The sequence below is a fragment of the Periplaneta americana genome, chromosome 4 (genome assembly GCF_040183065.1).
Source record: "Periplaneta americana isolate PAMFEO1 chromosome 4, P.americana_PAMFEO1_priV1, whole genome shotgun sequence".
Classification (NCBI taxonomy): domain Eukaryota; kingdom Metazoa; phylum Arthropoda; class Insecta; order Blattodea; family Blattidae; genus Periplaneta; species Periplaneta americana.
In genome coordinates, this window is record NC_091120.1 from 156,290,044 (window position 1) to 156,317,194 (window position 27,151).

The 27,151-nt window shown below is 35.8% G+C and overlaps 1 protein-coding gene across 1 annotated transcript in view; it reads right to left on the minus strand.

Moving 5' to 3' along the window:
- Positions 1-3,939: 3,939 nt before the first annotated feature.
- Sap30 (SIN3-associated polypeptide 30) overlaps positions 3,940-27,151 on the minus strand; it is a 51,665-nt gene continuing 28,453 nt past the window's right edge. The window contains exons 6-7 of the transcript XR_011331837.1: positions 8,419-8,557; positions 3,940-6,561 (exon numbers count right to left, since the gene is read on the minus strand). The gene's annotated coding sequence lies outside the window, so the exon portion shown is untranslated. The remainder of the gene's footprint in view (positions 6,562-8,418; positions 8,558-27,151) is intronic.

The window sequence follows — 27,151 nt, forward strand, 5'->3', positions numbered from 1 at the left end:
TAAAATAATGGTGAAGGCACATAGTTATATGGTAGTTACTTATGAGGAGGAATTGTGGTCAGGGAAAGTTTTGGAAGTGAAGAACAATGGAGCTGTTGTTTCATGTATAGTAAAAAGCGGCAATTACTGAGGGGAGGCAATATCCGCTCTTAGTAACATTTGGATGGCCACAAAATCAGTTGAACATTTGAAAGAAAATTGAAACAATTTGTAAATTTTTACAACTTTTAATTATATCCATTGTTTGGCGTTGAAAATAATAGAGCAAGTGATAATAAACAAGATTTTTTTCTTTCTGGGAAGCAATGTTGTCTTCATTTCATAATGGGTTTTCTGATTCTCACCTCATAAAAAAAAATGAGAAACTTTCAGTGGCCCGGTATTTTTGCCGGTGAGTGTAGTTGTTCATTATTGCAGGAAAATGGCTTTCAGATTTCACTTGTTCATTGTGTGTTTATACAATTTGTACTAATAAAAAGAATCCATGTACTTTTCATTTATTTTTAATATTTCTGTGCTAGATTATGTTTCTACCCTTAAATTAGAAACTCAATTTATTTATTTACGAATAATTACAGATCCAGCTATAGTCCATTCATGCTTTCAAGCATGAATATATGAGTGGACCATAGTTGGACAACTCAGAATACAACTATGTACCAATGAATGTTTAAATACTTATATAGTCGCAAATCATGCCATGATATGAAAGAAAAATTTTCACAACCTCGAGCGGGATTCGAACCTGCGACTTCCTGTACTCCGGTCAGGCGCTCTACCAACTGAGCTATCGAGTTCGTTTCACGCCAAAGGCTTGAAATTCTCCTCTCATACTGGCGACTCTGCTATAGAGTACTGTCCATAGCGTCTGATCTAGTCATTAATATGTCACATCAACGGACGTATATACGTCATCCAACATCGTAAGATGAAGTTTATATGTACCAATGCTTATTATTTTTTGAACACTTGTAATTAAATAATTTCAAACACATATGTCAATATTTATTTAATATACACTTACAAGAGACCGAAGCCAAAATTTCACTTAATCTGGATGAATAGTCTTGAATATACAAAGAAAAATGTGACAAATGTGGACCATAGTTAGGGGAAACTACGGTACTGAATGTTAGTATGTAATAAACTGTTTTACTTGCTCACTTATTTAACATTTTAATCTTTTTATGTTAATGTTCATATTTGTTAATGTAAAAGAATGGTGTATACTTGTGACACGGCATGTAGGCAAAAAAGAAACTACAAAGCATGAATTTAAGTAGAAATGGGGTGGTCATATCAATACATGTCCATCTAGATTATACCAACTGAATTATCTGAACAAGTATTTTTCCAATTACTTGAATATACGAAGGTCATTTCAAAAGTTCTGCACACTGCACATGTGCGACTGTTACAGTGAAGTGATCACTCTGAAATTTGTGTCAGTTATGAACCAGACTTCAGGCTAGAATGCTGTATGTATGTTTGTTGGATAGTTCGGCTCTGTGGTCAATAATTCTGCCTTAAAATGGAAGAGGAAACCATGTAGCGACCAGCAATCCTACATCAAAATTGAAACTTTATGAGGAAAGAACTAAAATTCACAACGCTTTGTGTGAGGTGTGTGGGGATAATGTAGTAGACCTTAGTAGAGTGTCATGATGATCTACTCGTTTCCGTGAAGGTCAGGTAAACACTGAGGACAACCCAAGAAGTGGAGGACATTTTGCAAAAGGATCGACGAAAAACATGTGGGGAAATTGCACATGAGGCCAGAATGTCTGTCACTTCAGTTTACAGAATGACTGAAAAAATTTACAGATGAGAAAAGTTGCTGCCAGATGGGTTCTTCATCATATGAGTGAAGAGCAGAAAGCAGGTCGCAAGAGAATCACAGAAAATTGCTTCAGTGTTACTAAAGAGAAGGAGAGCAGTTTCTGTGAAGGATTGTTGCCATAGATGAAACCTGGATACGAGATTTTGAGCCAGAACGAAGTTTCCAATGAGATGACCTGAGTAATCAGACAACTCGACAATAAAGGTGTCCTGTCCGGAACATAAACTTTGCCAAAACACTGGGAAGCTGTCATAAGGAAGAATGGAGATTATATTGAAGGCCTGTAAATGTTGTTGTTTTCTAATGCCAGGCGTTTGACAATAAAGCCATTTGACCTCTTGCACTCCAATATTTTTGAAAGATATTATCATGGTCAGCCACTGAAGCACAGATTTTGAGGTGTTCCGAATCCATTTCTTGGTTTGAGTTGCACAATGGGCAGTTAGGGGACAGTTAGGCCTGTAAATGCATTTTGTAAAATAAATCTTTTTTTTTTTCAATTCCAACTTAGTATGCAGAACTTTTGAAATAATCCTCGTAAAAAAGGCAATGTTTTTACAAAATATCTTGAAACTACATGAGAAACATCTTATTGTCTTTCCTTCAAAATATAGTCGAATTCTATTTCTCCTGGTGCTCTGATGACATGTCCAATACATTTGAGTCTTCTTTAATTTCGGCTACAATATCTGACAGGCATCGGTGTAACTCAGGCAGAAGCACAGAGCTGTACTCCGGCATAGATTAGATTCCCATTTGGGCTGATTACCTGGTTGTTTTTTTTCCCCAAGGTTTCTCAACTGTAAGGTGAATGTCATGTAATCTTATGACGAATCCTCAACCTTATCTCGCTATAAGCAATTCCAGTTATACTAAATAACCTAGTAGTTGATATAGCACCATTAAATAGATTTAAAAATCTGGCTCTTTATATGTTCGGATAATACAGTAGAATCTCTATTATCCGTGGTAATGAAGGGGCTGGAGTGAACGGTTAATAAAAAAAATCGAATAATCCATAGCATATAAGGTTTTCATAAATTAAGTGCATAGATTAATACAGTTTCGTAATTTCCTCCGTGGTCTTCTGTTTTAACATTCTAGATAATAGATCAGACGTTCACTTATTTAAGTCTGATTTTCAACGACAAAACTCCTTATGACGGCTGTCTGTGAAAAGATAGGAATAGTAGGCCTACAGGTCTCATGTTGTAGATTTACATACTTTATACACTTTATATTTGTAATTTCTATTTCGTATTCTGATGCGAGATAAACCATAGTTTCTCGTTTTCCAAACCATTCAATTACTTGTACTTTTTTTTTTTAGCACAACACGTTTTCTTTTGAAACTTGTAGAAAACATTTTGCATAGAAGTTAGACAGCACGGCCCCTTTAAGAGTAGACCATACTGTATAAGGGTAAAGGTTTGTAAAGAAAACACTCTGTAGAAAAAATTCGTACTAATATAATGTACATAATATAGTACTTCATATTTTTTTTACATAAAAAAAGAGCGAGAGAAAGTCAGTCGGATAATCCATCAATCGATTAATAGAGTGACGGAAAATCGAGGTTTTACTGTATGTTCATTTTTAATATCCTCTTTTCTTGTGTTAAAGGATCATTTATTGCTCCAAAAATCTTTCTTACTATTCTTCTTTCAAATATCCTAAGCTTTCATTCATTAAAGTCCAGAACTTGCAAACTTGTGTAATTTGTTTTTGTAGGTAATGTCTTGTTTTTTTAGAAATGAAGAGCATAAAATCATCTACTAGCATTCCAATTAGATCATGAAAAATATAAAATTTAAGTATATGCAAATTTAGATCTACCCTTCCCATGGAATCATGGATTTTCTCCATTGATCTAATCCTTCTAAGCCACACTAGGACCTGAGGTTCACTCAGCTTCCAGCAGAAATGAATACCAGAGGTATTTCCTTGGGAGTAAAGGCAGCAAACAAACAAGTAGGACTGACATCCCTACTGCTACTAATGCTGAATGTCTAGAAAATGTGGCAGTCATATCCTTCAGCTGTCCTATAGGTAGAATCATGTGAAAGTGGTTTTATTTTTAAGGACAATAAAAATATCTCTTAGAACTCATTCATTATTTTTTTAACTTGTCAAAAAAATTACAATCTATTCAACAATGTGAACAATAAGTAACAATGATGAAAGAATTAACAGTTTTACAAATACAGCCCATTGGTATATCAATCGCTTCTAAAATTGAAATTACTGTTTGAATCTGTAGATTAAATCTAAAACAGCATGTCTGTTAAGTCTGTTCAGGTGAAGGCTGCTATTGTCCAATGAATTCTCTGCTAATGAATTTGGATGGCTGTTTAGGCAAGACGTAATTTCTTTTGCTTGTTTGACTGTTGGGATGCGAAAGTCATGGTAGATATATCTGGTGTTGATGTACCAAGGGATGTTGCCAATATATTGTTTGTAGTGTCTTTGATTGAAATTGCTCCAGTATCTCGATGTTACAGTTGCTTGCAGTACTCCAAAGCTGAATTCTATACGTCCAAACAAGTTTTAGAATGGCTTTGTACAGGGTTAATTTATTTGCTGCTGATAGTTGTGATTTACGTCCAATTAATCAGTGTAATTTGCTGAATTTAAGATTTAGTAGTTTTCGTTTAGTCCAGATACATTTCTTCCAAGTTAGCTGGCGATCTATTCAGTTCGGGGCACAATTTGATTCTTGAGTTGTAAAGGAACTTCTTCACAATGTAAATGTAATGTATTGACTTTCGGTTTCATTGATTTTAACTCTCCATTTTAAGTCAGTTTCCTATTTGGATCAGATAATCTTGTACATGTTGTAATGCAATACTTGAGTTTTCATGAACCGCTAACATAGCAGTGTCATCTGCAAATGTGGCTAAGATTGTGTCTAAATTAGTAGGTAAATCAGCAGTGTTTTCTAATGCCAGGCATTTGACAATAAAGTCATTTGACCTCAATATTTTTTAAAGATATTGTCATGGTCAGCCACTGAAGCACAGATTTTGAGATGTTCCGAATCCATTTTTTCGTTTGAGTTGCACAATGGGCAGTTAGGGGACTGATATATTCCAATTCTATGCAGGTGTTTGGCCAAACAGTCATGGCCTGTTGCCAATCTAAATGCAGCTACAGACGATTTGTATGGTAAATTGGGAATTAACTGTGGATTATGATGCAGAGAGTTCCATTATTTTTCTTGAGATATGTTATCAAATTTTGTTTGTTGAAGTCTAAGTATGTAGATTTAATAAATCTTTTTACAGAGTAATACGTAGATTTAGTAACAGGTCTGTAAGTAACTGTGCTGCCCTTCTTTGCTAAAGCATCCACATTCTCGTTGCCCAGGATTCTACAATGGAATAGTATCCATTGGAATACAATTCTTTTATTGAGTGTTATTGATTGAGAGAGCATTTTAGTTATTTCTGTTGTTTGAGATGAAGATGTGTGTCTCGAGACTACTGGGTGTTCAGTTCAAAATGTGTCTTGGCTCGCTGCATGCCGTCATGTGGCTAGCTGATGAGCCTAGAGAATTCAATCTTCCTACACTTCCGCAGCTCAGGTGTATAATCTAAGAGGCAGAGAAGTTGGCTAGCAAGTACGGCGTTCATTCTGAAGAGTACGTGCCGATACGTACGGTAACGCCGGTAGTGGCAGGAATGTGAACTGTTTGGAAATACGTACTGTCGAGATATGGGGAGAGGGTTAAGACGATTACTTACGTATTTGTTGACATTAACTTCGACGGTCAACATGGACACGGAGCATTTGATTTGTGTTGTGGAATGTTACCATACGCAACCGATGATAACATATACCCTGCGTACGACTTGCTGGCGCAAAACACAGTTCGAAAGAGGTTATGGTAGCACACAGACCGTATAGACCGCCATCTGTTGCTACGACGTTCAAGTTATACCGTACACATTCTCAAGTTCAGATTGAAGAACGCCTTAAATAATAGGCAACTTCTCTAACATATAAACTGAAACTCGCTTCAAATCGGTGACCCAACAACAGTGACGTCATGACACACTTTGAAATGAACACCCAGTATTGATAGAATAGCTGCTTTGGAGTCTGACAATATAACTGTATTCTTAAATTTATCGATGTGGCAAAGAAGATTCCTGAGACTTTCACTTATTGCAATGATTTCTCCATCAAAACTTGTTGTTCCATATCCAAGAGATCTATTAAGTGAAAAGAGACAGCAAGTAACACCTGCACCGGCACCTTGTTACCTGGAAATCAAGGATCAGTCTGTGTATAAATGAAGCCAGTTTTATGGAGGGTACCTAATATTAATTGTCTCTAAAGACAATTGTTTCATTATTTCAGTGTTTACTTCTGATTTCAGTATTTCTTCTGTTAAATTTAGATTATACATAGTATTGGGCTAAGAATTGTGGAATTCCTGATTTTATGGAATAGAGAGCTATAACATTATCCTGGTATTTCACTTGAAAGAATCAATTTTCTATATATGATTTCAATAGACTATAAAATGGATGTGGCAGCTTAGACCACATTGAATAAACATTTCTTTCTTATACAATCAATTTTCAAATGTGTGAATGTAGTATTGTCAAATGTCCCCAGCTTCTCATCCTTTCGTCATTTTCAGTCTTCTAATACATGTTTAGAATCTATTTGCTTTGTTCTTCACTCAGATCGCCTGCAGCTATGGTGCTCAATACCTGTAAAATAAAAATAAAATAGTAAATAAAAATTACTGTTTTTCTACTCCCATACATCCACATCTGTGGAGTAATGGTCACCGCATCTGGCCGCGAAACCAGGTGGCCCGAGTTCGAATCCTGGTTGGGACAAGTTACCTCGTTGAGGTTTTTTCCGGGGTTATCCCTCAACCCAATACGAGCAAATGCTGGGTAACTTTCGGTGCTGGACCCTGGACTCATTTCACCAGCATTATCATCTTCATTTCATTCAGATGCTAAATAACCTGAGATGTTGATACAGCGTCGTAAAATAACCCAATAAAATAAAAAAAATCTACTCCCATACTAAAATTTACTTATTTACTGTGTACCATCTGCATCTAAATAGGGTTTATTTCAATACAGATTTTCTGTAGTTATGGTGACTAGACATACATTATCAGTCACTTACAGCCGAGACTCACATCATAACTTATTTCCTACTCATGTCATAGTGAATAGAAGACAGAAAGTGAGTCACTTTCCGTGCTCACTATAGCTTAGATATTATCGTGAAGGCTCTGCGGGAAAAGCAGAAACTACGGTGTGATGATCGCTTGTCGTTGCAAGTTCAGTTGGTTTCATATTGTAACTTACGAAAATGTGTTTTTGTACCGTACTTGTTAATCGTCTCTCTCTTACCATTTGAATTGTGTTTTTCTTCTAATTGTTAGTTTTTTGTGAATGATTTACGGACATTCTAAGCTGTCTGTGTTAAAATAAACTGAAATGCCGTCCTGTTTATGCCACGGTGTAGGTATGGATATAGCACGAATTCCTATAAAACATCATATAAATGAATTCATTTCTTCAGGCCCCTCAGGACGAAGGCCAATTTTCGAAGTGGTTGAGGGCAATTCCCAGAAGAGAAAAGTCTCTTAATCATTAAGTCCTATGTTTGTCACGTTTTCAAATGATTTGCTTGTAAAGTTGAATTCATTTGTTGTGAATGACTAAATGTTGAAATTCTAAGACTGAGGAGGAGTTCAAAGCCTAATGTGGTTCCTCATGTATTTCTCAATTTGCCTAATTATTTATCAAGGCCTCAGAAAGTCCAATATATGTTGTTGTTGTTTACAGGGTATTGAGGAAATTGATATACCTTATTAGGCAACATATAGGATGTTGTTATGAACATACACTGGACATTGTAGGAAAGCTCGTTTTTAATTATCTAATGTGCCGATTTTTTTGTACGAAAGAAATCCGAAGAGAAATGATAAATGGAAAGTCTGCTAAATCGTCTAGGAAATTTTCGAAGGTTTCGAACTGCTGACAGTTTATCAGGTTGGATACATTACTTAAATCATGTATATTTCGCAACTATATATATCAATTACCATAATGTATTTTAGATAGAATTTATAGTTACAATTATAAATAAGCAGGATTATATTTGTTTCGAAACTCGCATCTCACTGCATGATTCTCTCTGTTCCTTGCATATTTGCACAACTAGCGATACTAATGCCACGCTGCAGGTCACAGAAACTCTGACAGTAGTCACTTTTTGTCTTTTACTCGCTATGCTCATGTCTTAATAGCTATCTTTACATGATTGTTATATAATACCATAAAAAACGCGCAAGCATACGGAGATCAGATTAGATCAATAGATACCGGTACAGATATACATATATAAAAGAGAGAGAGAGAGAATCGAACCTGTTATCAGTTAAAAGGAAATAAAAATGCACGTTACTCATGTTCATGATATTGATATTCTTTATTTTGCAATTATTTACATATAACTTTCACTGAGAAGATATATTTGTACTATTCCTAAAAAATTATACAAAATACTGAGAGAAATCAACAGATACAGATTTAACTTACCGATCAAAAATATTTCAGTAGAGATTTTGTAAATTATTAAGGTTTATTTGTTTCCATTGCCTTGTAATACGATCTAGTAAGATCTGTCTGTACTCTCGTTGCTCCAACAAAAGTAATTCCATTTCTAGGATGGGGAAACCTGTAATGCAAAATAAAAGTATTATTTATAGAAAGGATTATCATGAGTCACAAACATACACCATAGTGAGAATAAGATAGGTTAGGACAAAAAGTTCCCATCTTAAAGTACCGTATATGGTAAGATTCAGAACTTAGACTTTATTTCCATTCTGATAAAAACCAAGATAAGAATATTTTCCTATCTTTAAAAATGCATTACCCTAGTTGGATTTGGACTTACAAACACGAGATTCAGTAAGAATCTGAATAGTTTTAAAATGAAGAAATGTTAATAAATCCTTAAAGTAGGACTTGTTCTTAATGTAATCTATACTGTGTTTCAAAAGTGATGGTAAAAACCGCAAGGATAAAAATTACACATCAAAAAAGTCTCAGTCAATATAGGTCCGCAAATAATCTGTTACCAAGACAATCCAAAGTTTCTTCTAATATTCACCAATAACTTCGTTTATATACATGGCAATTTCTTCCTTTTTCTTTCTCGGAGTGATCTGAAATTGAATAAATAGCAGCCACGGTATTTATAAAGAATGTCAAAATGAAGAGGTTGTGGCAACAAAGAACATGCACTTCAATGGAAAAGCTAGTGAAGATTCACTCAAGGCCGTATTCTTGTGCCAAGATATTTTCTCCCATAGAGGGTAGCCTGATAGACGCACATTCGCAAGGGTACATCAATGCCTCAGAGAACATGGGAATCTTGCATGGAGTACGAGGTATCTTAAATTTTTTACCATTACTTTTGAAACACACTTTTGACGCAGCAACATAGGATCCAGAAATGATTATTTTCATTGTTGTCTTCTCTTTATTCTCGTACATCGCACGTTTTTATATGGCGTTAATTTCATTTATGAAATAGTTACAACCCTGTATAAAAAAACTTAACACTAGAGGAGAGGGATTCGATCTGGTGGATTGAACTTTGGCATAGCTCAGTGGTTAGAGCGCTTGGTATGTAGAACCAAGGATCTGGGTTCGATCTCTGGCACCGGAGCAAATTTTTCTCCTTTAATAACCATTGTTACCATAATAGATAAATTCTGTAGGACCAAAAATTAATCTTTATGTAGATTCTTTGCTCAACAGTGCATACACTGTGGAATCCTGGTCACCAAGTCATTCAATTGAGTGCGCTTGTTGTGACAGTTGACCTAATATATATGTCGAACATAGAATAAGGCCACAAAGGAAAAAAACACTAGAGAAGAGGGATTCGATCCGGTGCTGTGAATTGAACTTTGAAGTAGGTCAGTGATTAGAGCAATTGGTATGTAGAACCAAGGACCCAGGTTCGATCCCCAGCGCCAGAGCGAATTTTTCTCCTTTAATAACAAAACTTTGTGTTTTAGCCTTACTTAAGCCTGATCAAAAGTTTTCAATAATCGACCATTATATTCATTTACAACAGATGTGTAAAAAAACTTAGACATTCTGCAAGGGGAAATTTCATCATAATTTTCGAGGAATATATGTTACATCATCACAAACAATTTTTAAGTTAGTGAAAAAACAGTGAAAACAAGGTATTCTTATGACAAAAAGTTTACTAGACATAAGCCCAATCGTGTTTTAACAAAGAAAAAACTTGAAAACATAGGGTACTGATTATAAAGTGAATTAACTGCATGCAGTTTCCCAGGATCTTTTCAACAGGACTGATACTGGTTTAAGAGCAGAGAATAAACATTATTACAGCCTGATGTAATGATGAGTACCATTTGACTATTTCTAATAAGTAATTAAAGTAAGTTATTAGAGCAAAATATTTGAGCAGTACAGAACTTTGCCAATGACAAAATACTGCCTGATCAACTTGACTGGTGGACATCCACTATTAAAGAAATGGGTATTTTAATTGAACAGCAAGATGTGTAATAAAAGACTAAGAATGAACAGATACTTCACCTCAGTATGATGAATACAACTAGAACTCTGTACATTTTTCTGGAAATATAAGTCAAAAGCTAAAACAGATGTATGAAGCCCTTATAACTGTTGTAATAAATTTTGTATCTGATTAATGCAAAATGTACCTAATGCAGGAATGATAATGTGAAAATGTAATATAATACCAATTTTTTATGATAAAAACAATTATTAGAGAGAAAAATGTTAAATACCAACTAAACTCAAAGTACTATTATCATATACATCTTTCACTTCGATAAACAATGGAACATTTCTTACAAATAACAGAATTAAAAAGTCTCTATAATTTCCTCTTAATTGATGTTTCCAAAACACATTAACTGTAGTAAATGCTATCTAGAAATAAAACAACATATCTTCAAGTTTGGAAGAGATTTTTAATAACTGTCAATTCAGTATAAGAGCACAAAGACGATGTACAATTTCTTCTGGGTCCAAACAGACATAGATTTATAAAATACAATAAAATACATCAATGGACTGAATTTTCACATGTCATGAAAAGGTACGTCATTATTGCACTTGTGAATATATGACCCATATACACAAATATACTTAATATCTACATTTTTGTACCACCACATTTAGAACGTAAGAAATAGTCCTCAGTTAAGCTGTTTATCTACAACATAATGCCGATAGTTTAATATACAATGTAAAGTAGCAGTAAAACCTTATTACATTAACATTTTATGAAGCTAAGAAGAGAAAATAACAATTGAAGTATGACATTGATAAAATATTCCTGAAATATAATAGGATTTTCTGACCACAATTGCGAAAAAAGCTCTTGTGGGGGATTAGTCACTTTGATAATATGGAAAGAAGATTTCTATAGCCAAGGCTGACGATACAAAATCTCAATTGCTTGTTAGTTTGCTGAAGAGGATTTTAAATTATAGTATAGGCCTATTGTTATACTTTTGTTGGGGGGGGGGGGAGTGGAAAAGGAACAAATAAGATATCGAAATGAATCAGAATTTGCAGTAAGAATACCAGTAAAAATTGGAAATCATAATACTGTATTAATATATTAATTTATAAATACAGTTAAACAAGCTGTCCACTTTAAGAATTTATAAAATTCTGATTCTTATTCAGATAACCCAGAGGTGTCAACCTTTCAAGTGAATTATCAGTAGAGGTATGAAATTATAGCATTAATTTTTCGTATTTACAGCAAAAATGTTTTAAAAAATAGCATTTTATAGCAAAGAAATAGAGTTCATGAACTAAAATCTGTTTTGCTATTTTATGCATCAGACATTTCGTCAGAAGGAACACAATCATGACTGTACAACAGCTATGTTCAGTGGTGTCGAATTCCAAAACCCAGATTCCTTCCAGAATGCTACGAAATTCCTGTTCAGTCATAAAAAAAATTCCTTCCTCTTACCAAAATTAAATATTCATAAAATACTGTTATAACAGAAAAACGTCAATGTAGTAATTATAACAAGTGTGATAGACAGTGCTTATTGCGAAGAAAAGTACAATCATAATAATATCTAGGCAGTGTTCTCTTGTACCTTAAAATGCTGTCACAAATATAAGAAAACAACGTGTACAGTAGAACTTGGTTATAGCAACCTCGTTTTGTGCGACACCTCGCCTATAACGTCAAATATTCTGTGGTCCCAACTAATTCCCCATAAGACATATGCTTTTCTACTTTGCTTAATACGACAAACGTATATGTGTCTACCTCGCATGTAACGTCATTTTCAATCTCAGTTTGGAATAAGATTTTCTAAGAACCAAAGTATTTTAAGAAATATTTTGCTGAAATCTGGCAAATCCTTTATTGTTTCCTTCTATCACAGACCTCTGGAATGCAGGCAGATTCCCCATCCCATTGTAACCTGCCCGAATTCATGCGGTATTAATGGAACCTGCATGCGGTCAGTTTCGACAGGAAGTTTTCACTAAGTGCACGCATTTTAACGCAGTATGGCCACTAAAAGAAGTGAGTGACACTTTAGAAGCCATTAGAATTGTAAACATTTCTATAAAGCTAGAGGAGGGAGTATGAAGCTAGGAGAAGGAGCAGTGAAATTGCAACTGAAATAATGAACATATAATTTAATTTAGAAAGTGTATATTGGGCAAGTAGGAGAAAACAGAGTAAAATGACTGATTACTTCACTCCTCAGTAAATAAGTTTTGTGAGTAATGAACAAACTGTTTTAATACAGAATACTGTATTTATAAATTGTACATGTATTTTATTGTGGTCATGGTATGCTTAAAAGTGAATACATAAATCTAAAATAAGCCTAATTATGTTTATTATTTTTCATTTTCCACCTCTCTATACAGATAATATGAATCTCTGTTACTACGATACTCGTTTATAACAACATAATTTTCAAGGTCCCTTGGATGTCGTTATAACCAGTTCTACTGTATATTGTTTTAAGTATCAGTAGGCCATGTCTTCAAAAAACAATGCAGTAAATAGAGGAACAAAGCTATTCAATTTATATATGCAGTACAAATAAAACAGATATACTCATTGACGATACAATGAGGAGAAATCAGCTGGCACCGTGGATCGTATCCCGGCATGGCTCAGTTGGAAAGAGCGCTCAGAGGTGAGAGGTCCTGGGTTCGATTCCCGGTGCCGGGACGAATTTTTCTCAAATTAATAGGTATCTACATATTAACTACTAACATAGTCTTGATTATTCAATGAGGATGGCAAGACCTCATATATGACTATATGTATAGATATACTCACCATCATACAACAATCATCCAGAAAACGTTCATTTCCACAATGTCAGTCATAGTAACAACTTAAAATATTGTATTTCCATCTCTAACACTGCACTGATATATTCTCTCCACTTATATTTCTGGCATAGTCAGCATACACATGCACACACTCACACGGTTGGCTACTTTAAACTTATTTATCATCCATGGTGCTACAATTCATCTCTGAATCTGGGTGTTGTGCACCTGTCTCCGTTGACAACCCTCTGAGGTATCATCGACATGTAGAGAGGGGAAACAGGAGTGACGGGACAAGAAGGTTGAAGCTTGTTTTCTTTTTTGGGTGGGGTGATAATGCGGGATTATGATGAAAATAAGGAAAGACTGTTTTAAATAATATTTGTTTATTAACAAGAAGGTTAGATATTTTCGTTTGGTTCAAGAAGTAGGGGGAAGAGTGTTTCGAATATAAATTGGTGATTTATGAATTTATTTATTTCTTAGACCTCAATGTGAGGGAAAGCTGCGATATATGATAGTAAAGTAATATTTGTGTGAGAGGGAGGTAGGGGTAATGGGAGTGCTGGGGGAAATCGGCTTGCTCTGAAGTATGATGTGGGGGGGGGGGGAGCGACAGGATAACGAGAGAGAGAGAGATGAATCAGGTAGAATGTTAGTTCTCTTGATCGAGAGACCTGGCAAGCCATAACTCGCGACTTCCAATGGCGAGAACAAGCTCCTCAGAATCAGGGGATCAGCACACCATAGTATGAGACTTTCCAATGCCAGGAGTGAGGAAACGGAAGACTCTATTGTCGGAGGATCAGCGTAGCTCAGCTCGCGACTTACCGATTCTAGAGGAGGTTGAGGAGATTGTTGGGGTCGAGCAAACAAGCCGGGATGAGTGTGGGGAGTCGAAGTCAGAAATGCTGTGGGAGAGAATGGTGACGGGGAATTGTGTACTCTAGTACTGTAGCTGCTCGTCTTTTATAGGAGTGGCTCGGCTTGGTTTCTCCCTGTCACATGACTAGTGACATCACGCCTGGCTGTCGAGGGGGGGGGGAATGCCATCCATGATAGCACCCTCTGCAGACTCATAATGAACTGGCAGGAGGATGCAATATTGGCAGGGAAAAAGAAGCATGGCCAGGAGCATGTGTTCCTTCTTACTGGGTGGTGGAAGGCAGGGGAAGAATGAACGTCTTCTCTCTAAGATTTACCCATGTGGAGGGCGAACTAGAGAATAAGTGAATTGAGGCAGACTCGCAAAGAGCATAAATGAAGGAATCACAACATGGGCTTCCTCAAGAACTCTCCTCCACCTGTCTTGATCCAATGCAATCGTTCTCCAGTTCCTCATTCTTAATCATACAGCATCCCCATTTACATTAAACTTATTTATAGGACTTAATAATTACATTCAATTTGTAAAACTGTACAAAAAAGTCTCACTTATTTACACAGTTTAACTTTCTGCACTTGCAGATGTACCAGAAGACAAAAGACCAACAGTGGTCGGTTCATAAATGAACAAGTTCTCACTGTTATGATGGACAATATGGAAAGACTGTACTTGGAAAGTACTACAGTTTACGCCTTCAGCCTGAAAACTGGACTGCATGACAGCAACTGCGTTAAGGCTTTTTGTGCCTATACTGTTCCTCCTCAAAGTGAATAGAGTGACTCAGGAATAGAGTGAGGCAATGAGAACACATTTCTAGTAAGAATTCCAATATTTTCAAACGACCGCTGGTCTTGGAAATCCTTTGTTTTAGCAATGGAATCCCACATTTCCTCTATGTCTATGGATTGTAATTTTACCTTCTCCTCGGCAGTAAATTCGAAAGGCAAATTATGCCACTCTGCTGCTACCGCACTGCTGTCAAGGTGGCATTGATACTTTTAGACTTGTTCTACACGAGTCCAATGCAATGGCTGAGTCCAACAAGGTCATTTCTCTAAATACATTATTATCTAATGGCAAACTGTCTTGAATCTCACTAGCTGCACAAACACAGAAATTTAAATAAGTGACTCTAAAGGCTGTGAACACTCGGTTCCAAGGAATATTTCTTCTATCTGAAGATAGTTTGATGGATTTTTCACATCAATTGATGCATTTTCAAGTAATTGCAGTTTAATAAAGTTTTGAGCAAACAGTTTGAAAAGCCTTCTGTTGTCCTTCCATAGAGAATGGATGAGCTATGGAATAATGGTTAGCACACCTGATTGAAATGAGCAGGTCCAGGTTCAAATCCTAGTTGGGACAAGTTACCTGGTTGGGTTTTTTTTCCCGGGATTCTCCCTCAACCAATTGAAGAATTGCTAGGTAACTTTCGGCATTGGACCTCAGACTAATATCACCATCATTAATTCACATATCACCACCATCCATGCGATAGCCCGGGTTCAGTTCATGGTGCAGTGTGATATACTTGTACAAGAGCACAGCTATTTGGCTACTCAATCATTCACAGAATAGGAGTGGTAAGCACAATAAGCCTCAGGCTGCATTGTAAGCCTTTGGGTCCCTCCTCCATACAAGACAGAAAAAAAAGATTATTCATATCATTCAAAATATTACTTGTGCTGTGCAACTCGTCTTCGAAGGCCACTATCTCTAAAAATGATTTCAAAGGACTCTAGACTTCTAATACTCTTTTGATACACTGGTGTAATGCCAACCATCTGGTAGTAGAAGGCTTCAGAATCTCTTTTTTTTTTTTTTTTTTCGCTTTTCAAAAACTTCTGAATTTCTGTCAATTGCACATTTCATTTGATGCTATTAGAAATATATGTTCAAATTGAATGTAGAAGATCCTCCAGTCCTCGTGGGAGTTTCTCACATGCTTTACTTGCAGCAAAATAAAAATAATGATATATGCACTTCATTACGATGACACAGTTTACCATTTACTTTAGTCTTGAGGCAAAAGAATTATTTGATCCTACCATTACAGCTGCTGTCACCCAGCTGACGAAATTCTTACTCATTTCTCATGTGTACGCATCTAGCTAGCATAGCAATTTTACAAATGGAGCTGTTAAGCTGTATATGGCGAATAGTTGTGGCAATTGGTGTGCAAACTAGTACCCAGTAACAGCCAAACCTGTACATTCGTATTATCACCACAGTCTAGTATACACATTCACGAAACTTGAGTTTATGAGGGTGCTAGAAACAATAGACTGTGCAGGTACTATTTTGCATTGTCTGTAATGAGGTGATAGTAGCGATACTAGTGGTTAGCAATTATCTATGGATGCATATTTACTACGTATTGAGCTTCGTGATTGTATATACTAGACTGTGTTATCACTGTAAAAAAGAACCTCCTTCCTCATAGTATTTCGTTACTCATTTCTTTCTGTCAAAATTAAATCTATGTTGCACGGTTTGAAGGCCATTTTGAAAAAGTAAAATTTATAGTATAAGTTAACTGCAACTACCTATAAATTATACCACTAAATGCCACTCATAGATAGTTTATTTAAGGGACTAGAAGGAGATTATGAAGATCGAGAAAAACAATTAATATAACTTATAACTTGGTCACACCGTAAAACTGCTAAATAAAGTCAACCTGAAACTTTAATAGGAACTTCAATGAGTAATGACAATAAATGCTGGCCATGTTGCAATAAATCCTGCTACAAATAATATAGTTTTAGACCATGAAAAGGACTTCCTTGGAGGGAGATATTTCATTGCTTCATGTTTATAAATGATAATAAATATTCAAATGGATTAAAAAAAAAAAAAAAAAAAAAAAAAAAACTTTTAGATAAAATAAATGGCACATAAAAGTAAAATACTGCACATAATATGATTATGTGGGAAAATATTTGTTTCTTTCTTCACATATATAATTATTTTTTCAACTTCTGATTAACTTTATTTTCTTTTATGAACTATTAATATAAGTATTACCACACTAAAAGAAAAGTATACCTGAAATATTATATCAACAAATGCCATCCCTGATCAATTTTATGAACAGTTATTGGAACAATATGTAGTCGAAAAGCGTATCAGAAAAATGTTTGTATTACTCCATTATTTATTTATATACAGCCTTGGAAATACATTCCAATCTTTGTCAAAACATAAAAAGTAAACTGTCGATATGATAAGATAAAAACTGTGTAAACAGGATGAGTACCTCACATGTGATGTCCTATAAAGACCTCTGCAGCATTGTGTATAGCAGAAAAATTATGTAATAAGATTTTACTGCACTTTCATGCCAACATATCACAAATCTGATTGATGCTAATAAAATATACAGCAATATTGAGAAAATTGAACTGCAATGAGTTCAGAGGTAGGCAAATATTTATCACCAATCTTATGTAATGGGCTGTTTTCACAGTACATGAGAAAACAATAACAAACCAATTAATATAAACAGTGAGTGTGTTGTTTTACATATGTATTATTTTGAGCAGTTTTTTTTTTATGTAGATGTCTTGTTTTGCCTAACTCTGACATTCATCTCTGTAAAACTAAACCATGTTATAGCAGGAAACCTAAGTACAACAAAATTTATGTTTGACTACTGTTAGAGTGTTACCAAGTTAAATGCTTGTAGCAATCATCACTTTCACATGTTTAATAGTGTATTGTACAGATTCGACTTCACGACTCCTGGTATATGAATATGAACTGAAACAATCTCGTTATTAAAAAAAAAAATGCACATTGAAAGTGAAATTCTAGATTTTACAATGTAGCAAAATATAAAAATACTTACAGAATGTAACTTAATAAGTGGGACCAATTTCAAAGATGAATTCTAATACATATCATTCGAGATTTTCTCAGTATTCAATGTGATGCGAGATTTTTTAGGTATCTGTACCATGTCATAGATGTAGACACATCGAATGTTTTGAAGCTACACATGAGCTCCATCCTCAAGGAAGGCAGAAAAAACGGCTCTTTGTAATTGAACCAACAGTTAGGGTTCCCTTTCCCTGCCTATTTAATTTTTTTTTTTTAAATTATGCTTTATTTAACGACGCTCGCAACTGCTGAGGTTACATGTATCCCAGAATTTTGTCCCGCAAGAGTTCTTTTACATGCCAGTAAATCTACTGACATAAGCCTGTCGCATTTAAGCACACTTAAATGCCATCGACCTGGACCGGGATCGAACCAGCAACCTTGAGCACAGGCCAGCGCTATACCAACTACACTACCCAGGCCGACTGTCTATTCTAATGATACAGCAGTGAAGGCAGACGACTGACCTACGACACTTCATCTATGCGACATTGATATAAGACATTTCATCTATGCGACAATTGATATACCATATTTCATCTATGCAACAATTGATATACGACATTTCATCTATGCAACAATTGATATACGACATTTCACCTATGCGACAATTGATATATGACATTTCATCTATGCAACAGTACGTGGGGAAATCGAACACATGCCCGAGCACAACTTCAGATCAGCAGGCAAGTGCCTCAGCCAAATGAGCTATGCCAGTGGCCAAAGTCATCTGTTAATCCTTTCACATTGTGCTCTATGTTTACATCGAATTTGTCTTCCTGCAGTTAACTCCAACATAATGTGATGATTGACCTATTCTTTTATTAGTTTTACATAAGGGAATACAGAGATGGACGATATTTTCCAAACATGACTTCGAATCTATGATGCTATGCTTCAGTTAAATTGTTTGTGCGTGGTTCATTTTGGATTGCTGTATTGAAATGGATCCATTCCTGGGAGGGACAGTTCTCCTCATACCATGGGCTATCCTTCCTCTAATGTAGGTGACACCAATATAGTCGGGGAAATTAATTAGTTCCTCTGGAATTGTGTCAAACAGTTATTCATATGCAGCGTGTACTTCAGCTACTGGTACAAACACAAGACTCAAGAGTTCATGAATCCCATTCCTAAATGCTCTGTTTTCTGGATCATAATAATTTCTCTGCAAACCTTTATTCTGCACAGCTCTGTACACAGTCTGGCCTAGGTAGAAAAAGCACATTCTTGTATTGGCTTCAGAAAAAACAGTTTTATGTGTATCAATGACAGCCAATTTGAAGTCGTTTATACGAGGGCATGCTGAAAAGTAATGCCTATATTTTTTTTGTCGCTGTGAATATAGTTAAAAATATTAGTGACAGTACATTGTATTTAGTGAACTTTCTGCTTTCAGTGACGCAAGTTTCGTATCTTTGCCAGTAGAGAGCTCTGAGTTATAGCCTGAAACATGGCGGCATGTACCAGCACTATGTCGGTATGTCTGAAGCAGCATGCTGTGATGTAGTATGTCAAATGACTGGCACCCATAAACGAGACATGTATTTGAAGTATCAAATGTAGGATGTGTCTACATCTGTGACATAGTACAAATACATAAAAATCTTGCACAATGAATTCTATAGGTAATCAAAAACGACTCAATTAGTTTATCTGCACAAATGTCTGATTTTGCTTTGTTTTCAAATTACAGCGACAGTTATTTCACGAGGTGACTGAAAAGTTCTTAGACTGGAGCTGCCACTGTTTATTGGTTAGGGGTTGCGAGGGTTGGAGGCGAGGAAAAGAAAGTTTGTTTTTTTCCCTCAATAATTCTGAAAAGTTCACAGCTCTGCCTTTGTTTAGTAGAGGGTTGCAGCCTGTTGGGTGAGGATGTGTTGTGTCATTGATTTTGGTTCATTTTAACACTGTTTAAAAAACTTAAAATTGTTTAACAACACGTTAAAAGTGTTACAATTTTTAAAAAAGGTTATGTACCTTAGACAGATGGCCCGTTTCGACGCCGGTTCTGCGTCATCTTCACTTAATACACAATTACAGTTCAATACATTATTCGACATCATGATACATAGCACACAAACAATCACCCCCCCACCCCTACAACTGACGAATGCAAACGGCAGTATGCAAGATCAATAGAAACATCAGTAGTTCATAGGATACTGAAGACGACACAGAACCGGCGTCGAAACGGGCTGTCTGTCTAAGGTACATAACTTTTTTTTAAATTTTAACACTTTTAACATGTCGTTAAACAATTTTAAGTTTTTTATATGTTACGTGTTGTAGATGGATTATTGTGTGTAAAAATGGACGAGAAAATGAAACGCATTTGCAGAAAATCAACATTGGAGACCTATGAACTTTTAAAAATAGCGTTTAGTGATAAATAGGGGGCAGATGTTGATGATCTAAAAATCTACTTAAAATGATCATTAAAATGCCTTTAAATAATGGAATGACATATAATTAAAAGAAAATGACATTTAAATATTATTCACCGTACTCACACCACAACTTCTTAAAAATTAGTCACCTTGTTTCAATGACTGCCCTGCAAATCTCGAAGAGAGGAGACAACTTCCTGTAGTCTGGCTAAGATAAATGAAAAGAACATGCAACAAAATGAAGGTTTAAAGGGAAAACTATAGATTTTAATGAGGGTTTACAATGTGTTTCAATCAGGGGTGGTCCATTTCAGTGCCTTCATTCTCTGTCTCCTCCTTCCACTCTTCACTTTTGTTACCAGATCTTCCAATTGAGGGAATGTGAATGACAAAACAAGTTGTGGACGCAGCATGCATTCTTGCGATCTTTATGTTAAAAGTACTGTCTACTACAGTAGACATCCCTTTCGAATCATGTTGAGGACACAACGTCCTGTCCAGAACACAGTGAAAGTTTCCCCCTTTCCACACATAAATTCTAAAGACACCCGACAAAAGAACAGTAGCTGTCAAAGCCCTCACTTAAACTAAGCTGTTGTCAAGCATTTTATGTTACTTCCGTTGTGTGAAATGAAGCCTTCAGTGAAATGATGGATGGATTTTAAGAGTTTTTTCCAAACTATAAAATTCAAACGTCACTGTTATTCACTTATTCAGTAGGTAATTACTGCTGACCTATTTGCTTAGAAAATGATTTAACAGATCTATCAGTAAAGAAGAAAGTAAGATGCATTCCAAATGATCTAAAAGTTCTTCAAAGTATTAAAAATGACAAAAAAATTCGAAAAAAAAAAAAATGAAAATGATCTATTAGTTCAAAAACGTCAAAAAATGCAATAAAAGACATTATTTTTTTCAGTTGATATTAACATAGAAAGGATTTCTATATTAATAGACATCCTAATGTGAAAAATAAGATGACTTTTCATCAACATCCACCCCCTAGTGATAAATGTGTATGCAGGACAAGTGTTTTCAACTGGTATAATAGGTTTAAACATGGCCGAGAATCAGTCGAAGATGACCCACAGTGCAGTTGCCCATTTATTTAAAAAATTGATAACATTATCAGAGCTCGTGATTTAGTGCATTCTAACCATCGACTCATGATCAGAGAGACGGGTGGCAAATTGAATGTAAGTTTCTGCATGGTTCAGTCAAGTTTACCTAAAAAACTAAACATGCATCATGTGTTCAGAATTAGACTTTTAGGTATTCCACCATGTCCTGGAACTTGACATTTCGGAACTACATACATCAGGGCACAAGTTAAGATCAGAGAGGTCACCTACTCTGTTGGACTCATTACACCATGCTAATCCAGGCAACTGAGCAAAGGTTGGCTATTGTTTATACAGGAAACTATATATTATACATAACATATTAAGTACTCTTTTTTTTTTTGTAGCATAATTGCTCACAGTTTTCTCCTCTGTGCTAATGATATTAATAATACTTACTGGCTTCCAAGGAACCCGGAGGTTCATTGCCGCCCCCACATCAGCCCGCCATTGGTCCCCATCCTGAGCAAGACCAATCCACTCTCTATCATCACATCCCACCTCCCTCAAATCCATTTTAATATTATCCTCCCGCCTACGTCTCGGTCTCCCTAAAGGTCTTTTTCCCTCCGGCCTCCCAACTAACACTCTATATGCATTTCTGGATTTGCCCATATGTGCTACATGCTCTACCCATCTCTGGCACAACCACAGCAAAGGAATGATATTAATAATTAGTTTTATTAATCCAGAATCTATTATTTATAGCTCTGTTTAACACACACTTGTATTATATGGCATTTAGTTTTACCACCACGTTCATTTCTCTCCTATTATACCTTTCCTTTTATTTATGTTTTTTGCATTTTCTCTCACAGAGTACGGTACTTCCAGATGTTTGAGTCTAATTGCAAGGAGCTTTCAGATCGGTTCTTTTGGATGGCTAACCGTCTTATTTCTAGACGTTCCTCCTATGTTTTCCTGACCTGGACTTTCTCCAGAGATCAGCACTCAGCTGGGAGCAACGGTATTGGTGAGATCGAATTGGCCAACAGCAACTGCATTATGAGATCGAGTCTGCTCCTAGCAATGGTATTAGTGAGATGGTCTCGGCTGAGAACAATGGTATTAGGTAAATGGTCTCGACTGGAAGGTCAGTTTGTGGTACATCCTATTGGAGACGTGATGGACTGGGAGTGAATGTGCATCATGCATCGTAGTAAAACGACCTGGTCTGTATGCTGGTAGTGATTATATTTTTTGGTCGGACCATGTTCATTGCAAGAGTTTGGATTTTTCACATGTTATTTTCTACCATCATTATGTACAGATCTGGATCAACAATTGGCTCTCTTCTGACAGTCTGTACAAAAGAAACCAAATAACCTGGAAATGTACAAAAACTTGCCCAGACATGTTCAAACATTTTTAACAAGAGCCAGAACAGGTCACATTGTCACACAAATCATACCTACACCAACTTCACCTTTCTGATACTTCTACTTGTGTGTGGTGTAATAATCATGATGAAGATCTGGAACACATTCTTCTATACTGTCCATCCATAAACCACCCAAAAGAAGTAAATTAAAATCATCAGTACCAGTCGCAGAAGACACAGCTCTGCAGTATATATTGATTACACCCCAACTCTGGCTACTAGCAACAGGCATCTATAATGCACACCGATCAAAATACCCCTCATTTCTCACGAAAAACAAGAACTGAACAGACTACAGTGGACTTTATGTTGTCAGCAAACAGCTGGATACATTAAGAAGATTGACTGATGTACAGATTTTGTGAAAAGTGTACATCTTCCAATGGGACTTGTGAGAGAGTTCACCAATTGTATTTTCTATTCTAAATGGTGAATTAATTGTCCCCTGAGTCGAGTATGTTCTACAACGAGACTATCTACTTTTGTGTGAAGCAGTTCAGTCTGCTCGGGGTTATAATTTATTGATTGTGATATTTGTTATTGATTGAGAAGAGAGAGTGATTTAGCTTGTTTAACTTAAGTTTTTTTATTATCATTAGCAGGCCACTTTGGCTTTAATTTCTCTTCTTCCTTTGCTAGAGACTGAAGTTATTTTATGATTACACTTTTACAATGCTTGGGGTGTTATCTGTCTCTTAATAATGAAGGGGGAATGGAATTACTTGTGTGTATGTTGGGCCACCTGTGTTTTGTGTGTCTTATGCAACTTTTCTTGGGACCGATTTGTTAGTTATTAAAGTGGCTTTGAACTGAATATTCTATATGTTATTTATATTTTGTTACCACAAGAAAACACAACAGTTTTCCATCTTTGTTCCTGGCTTTCCTCAACACACAGCTGATCCATGAATGGGTGCAGTTACCAGTATTGTGCATCTCAATTATAATATATGCTCATGATCTTTCTGAGTCTCTCATTGACTTCAACAACAATAAAATTAGTTTCCTATATAAACAGAAGTCAATTACAACCTTTGCTCAATCGTCCAGATTAGCTTATTGTAACAAGACCAACAGTGTAGGCGACCTCTCTTTTTATTCTGATGAAGTAACCTGTATGTATGTAGTTCCAAATTGTTGAAAATAATGTCAAGTTCCAGGATATGGTGGATACACAAATGCCTAATTGTGATCACAGTCACTGCGAAAGTCTACAAGTCTATAGAGACAAAAGTCACAGGTACCAAAAATATTTGTAACAAGAAGGCATACTGTTTCAGAAAGTCAATTTTTAATTTGGGTGAGTAAATGACATTTACTGTAACTGCTAAAATTTAATACTGGTACCTCATATTTATATTAAGAGTATATGACTAATTGAATCACTAATATTATGACATTTCCATAACCAGTGTCTTGAGAGCACACTTGCTGATAGTCAAAGTTGCTGCTTGTTGTCAGGAAGATAATTTGCTCGCACAATATAAATGAAAGAATGGGGAAAAACAAAGGTAATTCTCACTCTGAGATTTTTGTACCTAAGTGCCAAAATATAAATGTACATCTGCACCAAACTAAATGAAATTAAAAATTCAATAGTATGACGACAGCTGGGAGTTGAATCCTTAACTTAATTTATTTTATAAACAGTGCTTGGTATCCAACAAACTGAGTATTATTCTGTAAACATCATATCCCATTGCTATGCAATTATTTCTGTTCGTTACCTTGACTAGCATACAACATATATTTTGCAATATTGTAGTAGCATGCATTTATATATGACTGTGCTCTATTTCATCTGAGCTAAGAAGTTAGAAACATTTTAAATCACTGCTTTCCAAATAAATGGATTGGTCATCATGGTCCCTTGCCTGACCTGGTGCTTGCCCCCAGAGCTTGAATCCACTGGATTATTATCTATGGAAACGACTGAAAGCCACTGTCTACATTAATCAATAACATTGAAATACTTCAATGTAATCAACAACACTTCCAAAAAATCTGACAAATACTAAATGTTTTGAAAGGATAACAATAGCAGAGAGAATTAGTTTATGGACTTGCACTAATATGGAAGATAAACCAAGTGACAAAACCAGCTAAAACACGAAATTAGGCATAAATACCAGTACTGAATCCATCCTTGAAATGGACTTCACATAATAAGTTATACTCCATATAACCACGTCTAATTTACTGAAAGTGTTCTGGGCACTATTCACTGAGTAGTTAGTTACCAGCTTTCCATGTTGGTGACCCAAGGTGAAATCCCAGTGAGCCTAACAAGGTTACTGTTAATGAGCTCCTATCAAAACCTTCCTTCAAACTATACATATACTGGTAGTTAGATTTCCACTGCAGATTTGATAGAAGTTGTAAGGTTGCGAAATTGAAACTTGAACAAAATACACTGCTCTCCAAAAGAAGTGTAACACCAAGTTTAATTTAATTATGAATATTTTTTTTATATTTTCAATTCTTGCCTATAATACTAGGATGTCTGGAACATTTCATTTCAGAAAACAATTTTGAATTTTGTTTTCACAAGGAAACATCACTTCAAGACTACCTTATTGAGTTTCCGGCCTTTAATCTCAGTATTACATATCGTTCAATTTAACAGCACTGCAGCAACACAACTTTACATTTTTGTGATGAGTCTATTGTTGTGTTATGACTTGGTGCAGTTGTAGCATCTTCGTCTAATTGCTCTAAAGAAAATCAGTTAAAAATACTTCTGAGTCCTGAAGATTCAGTGACAGGAATCTTATTAATATTGACGAAGGGTGCAGCTTCCAGTATGTGGAGAGGGTCTTGTACATAACTCCTATAAGCATCTTCCAAGCAGTAAGGTGCATTCGGAAGCTTCACACATTCAACAGGAAGCCAGGATCTGGTCACCCAAGATACACTTCTGTCAGGGATGACAGTTTCCTAACAATGTAAATATCGAGGGACAAACATATGACTGCTGTAGGAGCAATGAATTGCCCGATGGAAGTGCGCCAGGTCCATGTGAGTGAAAATACAGTACAAAGAAAGATTAAAGAAGATAAACTTACCACAAGAAGACCTGCCAAGGGTGCAGAACTCACCCCACAGCATTGAAAAGCCCATCTTCAGTTCAATCAACAACATCAAGACTGGACTCAGGTGGAGTAGAGTAGGGTGCTCTTTACTGATGAGTCCAGGTTCAGTCTCATATCTCCAGATGGGTAGTGAAGAGTGTATACAAAAGACTAGAGGAACATTACGTACCTTGCATTTTTTCTGTGAGGACACCATATGGGGGAGTGGTGTCTGCTCTGAGGCTTGTATGAAGTTAATCTTCATTGCAAATGGATCATTGATGGCTCAGAGGTACATCAAGGAGATCCTCAAAGAACACATAATGCTTTGCTATATTTTCGCGAAAATGTTGTGTTAATGCTCGTCCCTATGCTGCTCAATGTCCTCGCAGTTCTTGGAGGAGATCAGGATAGCAATCCTAGAGTTGCCAGCATGAAATCCAGATCTGAGCCCAATAGAGCACGTGTTGGATATACTCGGCCATCATATTAGGCAATAAAATTAAAACAACCTGGCTGCCATGAAGGTAGCATTAGTTAATGACTAGAACAGCAACTATATGCAACACTGGATATTAACCAAAATGAAAAGCATGCCAGAGAGAATGCAAGGAGTGATTGCTGCTAGATGTGTTTAAACAGTATAAACTGTTCTACAAGTGTATACTGTCATTGACTGGCTAACTCGTGTATCCGCAACTACTCAGTAACTTCATTCAGGAAACGTGTCAAATGTGCATAATTTTGGACATTAATTGATCCTAATATATTTTCATTTAAGTAGTGATTATTTATGTGTTTGTTCAGTTTCAAAAACACAATTTTAATGCTCCATAATAATAAATTGACAATGAAGTGTTGTTTTCCTACATTAATTTCAAATTATATGAAATATGTGGAGTGCTACACTTTTTCTGGAAGGCAGTGTATTACACAAAAATTGAGTACCTCCTGGTCTTGAGAAAATAGTGCTCAATCAACTGGGGCAGCACATCGGCTGTACCACCTTGCTATGCGAGTATTTTCAAGTAACTTACACATTTTGCTATTTACAAAAATTGAACACTTTTTTCACGAAATAAATTTTTGTTTATAATCATCTTTTCCCTCAACTCTTGTTACCGCATTTTATATATTGTTTTTAAATCACCTAATTGATAGTGGAATGTATAATTTCATAAAACAATTGA